We start from the raw sequence: 10,330 nt of genomic DNA on the forward strand, positions 1-10,330 counted from the left end.
CTGCAAGTGCGAGCCAAGGAGGTATACTTCTTGGTAGCTACCCCCTGCTTTCACAACCTGTATGCCCCTTTTTTGCCCTTAGGCTTTTCTGGATTTCCCTGTTTAGCCAGGAGGGTTTCTTGGTCCCTCTGCCCCCTTTTCTATGCAGTGGAATTGCATTCTTCTGAACCCGAAGGATCACTTCCTTGAAGAATGAGCACCCTTCCTAGACCCCCATTTTGTCAATGCTCTTGAGCTTTAATGCCCCGCTAACTAATCTCCTAAGCACACTGAAGTCAGCCTTTCTGAAGTCTAGCACTTCTGCCCTGCTGGTTACTTTTCCCACCCTTTGCCGGATACGGAATTAAATCAACTGATGTTCACTATCCCCTAGTTGCCTTGTACCTGCAGATCCCCCACCAAGTCTTCCCCTGTAACCAGCACCAAGTCCAGCAAAGCATTCTGCCTAGGGAACTGTATACCTCCTGCGTCAGGTGGAGGGAGGGGGAGGAATTCCCTCCCAACCTCATGTGGCAATCAGCAAAGACCAGAAGCATGGGAAATACCCATTGGAGAAGACAGCCATAGCTATGCCTAGATCATCCCCCACCAATAGCTGTCCAACCCCTTTTGAACACCTCCAGTAACAGAAAGTCCACAACTTCCCTTGACAGTCTATTCTACTGCCTCCCTTTTCTAACAGTGAAGAAGATTTTTTTCTGATATCCAATCTAAACCTACTTCATATGAGGAGAGGCTAAAGGAGCTAGGCATTTTCCACTTGTGAAAAAGGCACTTAAAATGGGGACATGATATCAAGCTTCAAATACCTGAAGGAATTCCATAAGGAAGAGGGAAAATCCCTTTTTTCTCTTTCTGCAGAGAGCAGGACATAAGCCAATGGCTTGAAGCTACACCAAAGTAGGTTTACACTGGCTATCAGGAAAAACTCAGGCATGTCCTAGACAGCTGCCAGGAAATTTGAAACTACTCAAACTTTGATTGCACAAACATACTTGATTGCACACTTAAACTGTTGGACTCTGCATTACCAACATTCAGCTATGGGTTTGGGGCCATATTTATCCAGCTCTCTAATGACAATGTAGAGAAGACGGTTGCTTCAAAAAAACTTCACGGCAACTAAAAGAAGTACTTCATCATGGAAATGGAAGCATTTACTTCTATGAGGGCTATGTTAAACTGAAGACCTAACTTCTGGGGTTGTAAATTGTGTACAGCCTAGCCTTACTAACAACAAAAAACTTAAATGATTTTTTCCAGCTACTCAGTTGGTCTAATAAAAAATATCACATCTACTCAAAGAACCTTGCTTGCTAGATTATTGCAGTTACAAAGAATATAGATCAGGAATCACCAGTGTGAAAGCAGCTCTTTTGTCTTGGGTTCCCTTATCTTCAAGAGATCCCCACAAAGATGACAACATAGAGGCAGGTGCACTCCTCCTCAGTATGCTTTCTTCAGTTACTGAAGAATCATTCAGACCTGCAGACTTAGCATGTTTAATTCAACAACAAAAAAATCTTTTTTTGAGAACATGATGGTCAAATAAGGCCAAACACCTTGATCCAGCTTAACCACCATACTTTAAGCTCTGGAATAAACCTTCACCACAAGACAGATGTGTGACACAAAGTATTTGTTCTTTTCTTAAGTACAAGGGAAAAAGGCTTGTGTTGCTCCTTTTTGTATTTAATGTCTGTGAGAGTGTGGCCCAGTTTCCACCAACCAGGTGTGACCCAAGGTGCCCCAGGTGTGACCTTTGAGAGAAGGCTCGCGTGGCCATGAGCTGTTAATTCAATGCCACGAGTCCTTAGAATCAGATGGCAAAACCGCTACTAAGTGGACAGGGTCGAAATGGGATAAGGTGAAAATGATAAATGTACTGTTTTGAACTGTGTCAATCTTGCTCTGAGAAAATACCAACCTAAATGCCCAGCTAGAAACACTAGCCGCGACTGCTCAAAATCAGGCAGTCCTCACCCCGGCCGAGCCCGAAGATGGCAGCTCTGAGGAGAAGACGGCGGAGAAGAAGGGCGGAGTCGAGGCAGAACGTGATGACGTTACGCCCCACCCAATGTCGTCTGCACCACCTCCTTACATTGGACCGCCCACAGAATCACCTCCAATGTTGTACCCTCCCCTCCTGAAAGACTCGCCAGCAACAGTACTCCCTCTTGCGGTTACCAAAACAACTGTCAACAATGGTGTGACTCAGCAGACCATGACCTTTCGTACCTGCACCAGGGTGGAAATGCAAGAACTAATGAAAGAGATGGGGATATGCCCAGGTGAGCATCCCGTTGCGTGGCTAGGCCGCTTAGTACAAGAGTGGGGACATGATACAGTTGACGAAACAGAGGCGATTGTGTTAATTCAGTCTGGTTCCTGGAGTGGGGGGCCACTGCATGAATACAGAGGCACTAGTAAACAACAGACACTGGCCTATTCCATTACCAGCAGTAGTAGCGGTCCAGTTGCTCAATAAGCCCCACACTTGGTTCAACAAGTCAACTTCAACGAGCGAAACCAAACCTCTCACCATTTTACTCGCAATCACGGGCATTGCTTATGTCACCTGGAATTCTTGAGCTATTCACCTAGGACTAACAGCAGCCCAAAGGAACAGGCGATGGCCACACCGATTCTTGGCAAATCTGACTGCCATGCCAGTCACTCACAAAGCCATTGAAACCACACTAGAAGTTCTGGCCTCCAAGTATGTCATCACGTACCAACTACTACTCAATCCCCTTGATGGACAACAGCTTGGATTAGTGTTATCTTACCTGCCAAAGATGTTAAAAACAAGTCATCAAATCTCAGCTGACCCACTTACTACCTCAGCGTTTCCAGTGTGAGGTGACAGATGGGAAGACTTCAGAAGTAGACCAAGAACACAACGATCATTGAGGTCGAGCACAGAAGACCTTCCAGACCGCACGCCACGAGAGCAGGCAATGTTTGGATTCCTCCTAGGAAAAACACAACTGAGTAAAGGACAACTGCGTGCCCTAGGGGATGAGGGGCAGAACAACTTAGCCCGAGCACTAGGATTTGAATGGCCATCAAAGCATCAAAAAAAGGAATAGCGGCTGCCGGCTCTGAGGCCCCCGACAACAACCGCCCATACAGCTGCCTCACCATCACTGATCCATCCCATCCCTTTTGAAAACAATTGGTTCGCTTCCTGCTAGACACAGGGGCACAGGTCAACATTGTTTACGTTCATTTACCACACAAGCCCACATCGCGCAGTATTACAGTTCAAGGTTTGAACGCAATGACCACAGCAGAAGTAGTCAAGGTCCTTATCGGAGAACCAGCCAAATGGATCCTTGCGGTCCAAGGAAGCCTTAACATTCTAGGGATCCCTGGTATCAAAAGCCTTAATCTGAAGGAGCAAGTATTACAAGCACTGCCAGTCACTACGGTGACAACAGACCATGAACCGACTCCAATAACTGAAGGCGGTTAGAAATTTTGACCTATTCCAACACTACCAGTGGGCTGTGTCACTACTGCCCACAAGCCCCCGCTTAGTGAACTCTTAATGAAACTAAGAGACGAAGGCAAGATTTCGTCTGTGTCAGCCTCGAGCTTTTTGTCTCCTGGATGGGGCATACGAAAACCCAGCAACTGAAACAAAGTCCTTTTAATAGTTGACAACTGTAACACGAACAAGAAGTCCCAGTTGTTAGCCACTCCATGTGCACTTGATTTCCCTACTGTTATTAAGTAGATGTGCACTTGACAGTCAACAACATGGTGGGGAGCCACCATTGATCTGAAGGATATGTTCTACTCGATCCCAATTTGAGATACACGTGGACTGTTAAACATGTGCGTAAAGGGTCAAATGTTTAAGTGGAATGTATGCCCCCAAGGGTATTGTAACATGCCGGCTTTAGCCAATGGTGCCATCCTAACCACACTGAGCAATTTTGACCCCCCTGGTCAAGATACAACCATGGAATGTTGGAATTACGTAGATGACCTCGCCACTATGGGCAGCGAGTCGGAAGCGACTAAGTCGTATGTAGAGGTTCTCGTAAGGCACTTGACAAACGCTGGGTGGACGATCAACACACAAAAGTCTTCTCTTACACCAACCCGCCAAATAAAATTCCTAGGGTTTGAATTCGACAGACCAGTATTTTGAGGTGCATCGACTGATGGTCCACAGAGCCACGACTGGGAAAAAGCACCCCCAACATTGAAACAACACTTTCAAACTCTTCGCGGTGAGCTGGGATGGCGAAGCCATTTTATCGAACACCAGCATCTGCCAATTGTCGCAAGAATACAAGCACAGCTTCATGACAAAGTTCGCTGTAGGGCCCCATGGACAACTGGAGATCAAAAGAAACTGTTAAAGATGCTGGCACAACTTTCTAATGGAACAGTCCATGCGTGGACACCAACCGAGCACGTGGAAATCATGGCTGGATGCACATCGTGTCACCACTTTGTCTCTGTGCGTTGTTCAAATACAGGAAACTTAATTTACACGGCTCATAAAACCCTCCTCACCAACCAGAATCACTATGGACCGATAGGAAAAACTCTTCTAGCACTCCAACTCACTGAGCCCTATGCAATAGGCCAAGGAAGGGTACTAGCTGTAACTGCATCACTACTGCCCACGCTTGACCCATTTCAACCACTCCCAGAATTTGGTGGAGAACCCCCAACATGGACTATGTTAGTTCTTAACTATCAATACCACTGGTACGCATGGGAACATCACAACACAGAGCCATTGGGGAAACTGAGTGTCCCAGTTCGCCCAACCTTGTACAGAACCATCCTTCCAGGGTGGATGGCCTCAGATGGCAGTCGTTGGCAATGCGGGTCTATCCATGACCTCTCTTATGGATTTTATTGCAAATCATGCAGCATATGTGACATCCGGGTACCACCAACGGATGAAAGCCCTCAACTCCTAGAACTGTGGGCCCTCCAACTCGTCCTAGCCCATTATCAAGAGGCACACGATATAAAAAATTCCTGGCCTATTATAGTAGTAGATAGTCAGTACACTTACAAAATTCTCACGGGGAAAGCTGACCCCATGGAAAACACCGACCATTGGGACGAAGTGTGGACTACGCTAAGCGACACTACATACCTTCCACTGATTAAACATACTCACTCACACCAACCTGACACTGATCCAGTGCATGCAGCTATAGATAACATGCTACGAGATCCTTTACAGCCAATATCAACCAGTGGAGTAGGCGTGGCTACAGTTAATGGCTCAAGTACCAACACGGATAGTTTCCTGCTGTGTTTACATGAGAGATGGAGCCACCCAAGCTCAAAAGCCTGCCATCAACATTGGATACAACAAGGGGGCACATCTCAATTAGGACCCAGATGGCAATGGCAAAAAGTAATAGCTCAGTGCCAGCACTGTGCAAGAAAAAACCACACCTGACACGAATCGAGCGTGATCTGTTCTCACCAGAATATTTTGCACCTGGAAAGCACTGGCAAGTCGACCTTGTTGGACCCTACCTGGAGCGAGACAATATTCAAAAGGATTAGTAGTAGACCTAGGGACCAGACAACTAGCAGTAGTGCGACTGCAGAAGACTCGAGCCAAAGAAGTCATAGGCATGCTACAGCGAGTAATACAGTTCTGGCAAAACCCCCCTGAGGCCCAATCGGACGGAGGACTGCCATTTGACACCAAAATTGTGCAACAATTCATGCCCGAAAACAACATCAATTGGCATCATCATCTACCCTATTACCCACGGAGCAATGGAGTGGTAGAACGGGCCATTGAAATACTAAAAGAGAGACTACGGATCAAAGGCAGTGGAAGCTATAGAGCATGGGACTGACATCTCCCTGAAATTGTGTTCAATCTCAATGCAGAAAAACCCCTCTGGGATACTAAAGAACCAAAACCCTAGCCCACATGGACACCCAAATATGCAGCAGGGGACTTAGTGTGGGTTTCAAAGCCACACCCACATATAAAGCACCCAACACCAGAACCTGAAATAGTTGCTGAAGTCAGGATGTACCCCAACACCTGTTTCACAACAGGGAAAAATGATTGCCGAAACCTCATTCACCACAATTGGATGTCACAGCGTGAAAGCCAAAAAGGCCCATTCAATTAACCCTTCATTTTATATTGTTGTTATGTTGTTTGTCTGTGGTGTCATATGTTTTGTTGCAGTTTATCAATATAAGAAAAATGGCGATGACAACCTTCCTTCAAGGAATTATAGTGTGCCAAACCCTGGGTACAGCATTCACTGACGCTGACCTGACGAACACCTTTCTTCATGCCGTGTCCATCCTCACCACCAAATGCCTAGCAGCTGGAGGAGATGAGACACTCATGAGTGACACCTCTTATCAAGTTTGTTTCCTTCGATTACAAGATGTCACGCAATTAAGGCTGTGGTTTATTGCCACACGCCCTGATGAATGTGAAGATGTGCTTCAAGGCGTCCTATATGTAAATTCTTGTATAGTTGCTTGCCCATCTAACCTCGAGAGTCATATGGAACCCTTGCCCATAGTCAGAAATATTACAATGAATTGGCCTTATGTGTGTGTTGGTAGTGGTTGCACACCCAACACGCTAAACTGTTCCTCCATATTACAAACTTTATTGTCCGCTATATGTGTCAAGACCACCGATGTAAATGGCACATGGTGGGTAGGACAACTTAAATTAACTCTAAGAAATTTTAACCAAGTGCCCTCCGGTTCATTATTAGTCTCGAATTACATGAGAACAAAACCTCAGACCCTACTGATAACAACTAAGACAGCAAACAGTATTCGCATGTTAACCTCTATCCTTTACGGCTCGCATCGCCTGTGTTTAAACTCATCAACCACCCTGAAACAAGGCCCCAGTTTATTTGCTGATGTTTCTGATCCCTCTACTATCCCGTTAACCCTTACCGTCTCACACCTAATTAATTATACGTTACTTAAACCGCTTCTTAATGTTACGAGGGGTGCGTACACGTGCCAACTCAATAGCGAAAATATCACCTTAGACGAGTCGTTCCTGCCTCCCGGCTGGTTGTGGTTCAACCTTAATTCATCTACCTCGACTCAAAACTTAAGCCTGCGCCCAAATCAGACGTATACAATAGTGGCCTCCCTTTTAGGCAGTAGTGGTATTGATGTTTATAATTATTCCTGTAGTTTGCTGTCCACCCCCTCACGAAAGAAACGCTCTCTTACTAACGAACAAAATGATGAGGCATACAAATTAATGGACAAGTGGGACAAATTTGGTCTATGTTTCCTATGTCTGGGTCTCAACAAAACTCATATAAAATTGTTTTATTAACAGAATCCATTGAAAAACTTGCTAACATGACAAAATTAGGTTTCGAACAGGTACAAACAGCTATTCAAGATCTCCAAAGTGCTGTATATTATAACTGCTTAGGCCTCAATTACTTATTAGCAACAGAAGGAGGCCTTTGCACAGCAACTGGCAATCACACATGGTGTTGTTTAAATTTTAACATGTTATCCTTTAACTTAACTAATGTTATCCAAGGTATCCAAGATGCGAAATGTCTTACAGAGTGAAAAAATCATAATCAAGAAGACTGGTTTGATTGGGCCTTCAGTTGGCTGAATTGGTTAAAACTCGGTTGGCTAAAAAAGTTCGTAATTAACGGATTATTGTTAGTGTTGGGATTCTGTATTTGTATGTGTGTTATATGTTGTTTGTTTCAATGGTTAAAGACAAAAGTAATGCACCTTTCTGCTTTTGTATATACTTGCTTGCCTCAGGTACCAGGAGACGAACTGCTCCATCGGGAAACAGATGTGTTGAAAGTGTGTTTATGCGTGACGGCAAGGGGGCATGTAAGAAACCAGTCCATTGTTGTGCCGCCACGCCCACACACCGCACCTTCATACTGCCCCATACGTAGTATCCTTATGTGTCAGCATATCGCCACCTATGGCCCTACTGGCCAACAGGCATGTGCGGCCAGCATGGAATCATCACGTGATTTCAAGTAATTGAGCACACCAGTAACTCCCGCACTTTTTAACTGCCACACTATTCAAATCAGGCCATGAATAGAATTCCTGAAGCTGATTGGGTGAAAGTGCAACTCAGGGTTGCGACGAGTATAAAAGGCAGTGGCTAACGCCGCTCGGGGAGGACTTAGCGAAATCCACCAAGCGTGCAACTTCCACACACCATGGGGACCGGCCACCCCCGTGCCTCCTGCCATCAAAAACTCCCGGTGTACCCCAGCCTTTTTCCTGACTAGGCAAATACAGAGATTTATTTTCAGAGTAACTTGGCACATCTGTTGATTTAAATGGGATACATGGTGCTTAGCATGTCTGAAACTCTCATACATATAGTTACTATGTGCACGTGCAGTAGTGTCTACTGCAGTGAAGATCTTGACATATTTGCTCCCTATTAGACAAAGGGAAACTAAAAACACTTAAGCTTGCCCTGAATTCAAACCCTCAAATGCAAAGACATCCATTCACTTTAGAACTTTAGCTCAGACTCTCAAGTCTTATATCTATTAGAAATTGATTCCCTTTGTATCATCTGACATCTCTTTCCTCAGGCATTTTTCATGCTATTTCCCAAATAGGATAGCTGTCAAGAAGAAAAGGGGTTTATTGGTAACTGGTATCCAGGTTGTAGCCATTTGATCTAGAGAAAAAGGCAGTCAGGACTCATAGTAGAGATGATATCTTTTATTAGATCAACAAGATTTTTGCAAAAAAAGCCTTTCATTACAAGCTTTCAGGCACAAACACCCTTCATCAGGCATTGGAGAACAGATGGTAAAAGTTCTCCTGGGTAGAAATGAAAGTTCATAGGATTTCACAGAGGAGTCAATGGATGGAAAATCCTCTGGGCAGTCAGTTCATAGCTGGTCTGGAGTGTCTCACCTCCTGTGAAGATCTGTGAGGATGCAAATTACCTTGAAACAAAGGCAGGAGCAGGATCTCAGGTTTCAGGTGGGAACAGTTGCTTCCTGGCTTAGGAAAAGATGACTAATGAAGGGTGTTTGTGCCCAAAAGCTTGTAATTAAAGATGTATTTTTTTGGCAAAAATCTTATTAGTCTAATAAAAGATCTCTCTACTATGAATCCTGATTGCCCTTATTGGTAACTGTCACTTAAATCTCCTCTCTGATTGCTAATACTCATTAACCAGCACTGTGATTTGACAAGGTAAGCACTGAGATACCACAAGAAAAAGGGGGGGAGGTCCTTATGTGAAGCTGCCCGTGAATGCACAGCGGGGCCCAGTCCTCTGAGACGCTGTTGCTACTGGTATGAGCAGGGCAAACAGGAATCAGCCTGTATAGTTTTGAGTCTCAAAGGAGTCTATGAGAATTGGGCACTTGCCAATGAAAGTGGGTAAGACTTCAGTGCCTTACATTTTCCATCTTCTTGAAAACCACTGTATTCCAGCAAGCCCGTACAAAGATTAAATGAGTTTTCAGCAAGGGGTGTTGAGTGAATTTGATTTCCTCCAAGAATCATACTGAGGTTTTCATATTTGTTTAGAGCTGACCTAACTTTTCTGCCATAGACACCCCATGGACTTTAATGGCAGCAATGTAACTTGAAAGTGCTGAGAATTTTGAAGTGTCCCATTTGCAATTCCCTTCTTGGCTATAAATATCATCCCACTTCACAGTTCAGTCAGCACACACAAACAGTAATTTGTTGAACTTGGTATGTGCCACACTGCATACAAGGCACTTCTATACATGCAATTAATGAGAAGCAATAAACTCCTGAGTTTATTGCTCCTGGGCATGGCATTTGAATGCATGCCCAGGAGCAATAAACTTTGGAGCAATAAACCCCAGAGTGTACTGTCATTGAACATGCCCTTGGAAGAACAGGATGTTGAGCCAGGTTAGAGCAGCCACTGCTGGCAGGAGACCTGGGAGGTCAGACTGCCAGATCAGGGCTGCTCTCTCCCCCAGCTCAATGAGCTACAGAGGGGCTGCTTGGGACACACCACTGTTTCAGTGTGGGGCCAGGAAAGAGCATCCTCATGCCCCAGCCAGCCAGAGCAATGTCTACACATGTGCTGCTGTGGAGCTTTTTACAAGTACTATCCTGCTGCAGAGTAAATTAGTTTACTGGAGCCTAACAGGGGTGTATGTGTATAAACCAAGAGATTTCTGGCACAGCTAATTAATCTACTGCATAGTAAATGTCTTGTGTGGACTCACCGACAAATTGCTAACTGGATAATCTTCCAGCTAAACCAAAGCGTGGGACTTGAGCCAGGAGCATAAGAGACTCAGACAGGTCATCAGACTTCTCCGAG

This window comes from Crocodylus siamensis, chromosome 1, assembly GCF_052110815.1.
Source record: "Crocodylus siamensis isolate JL-2025a chromosome 1, ASM5211081v1, whole genome shotgun sequence".
NCBI classification, from domain to species: Eukaryota; Metazoa; Chordata; order Crocodylia; family Crocodylidae; genus Crocodylus; species Crocodylus siamensis.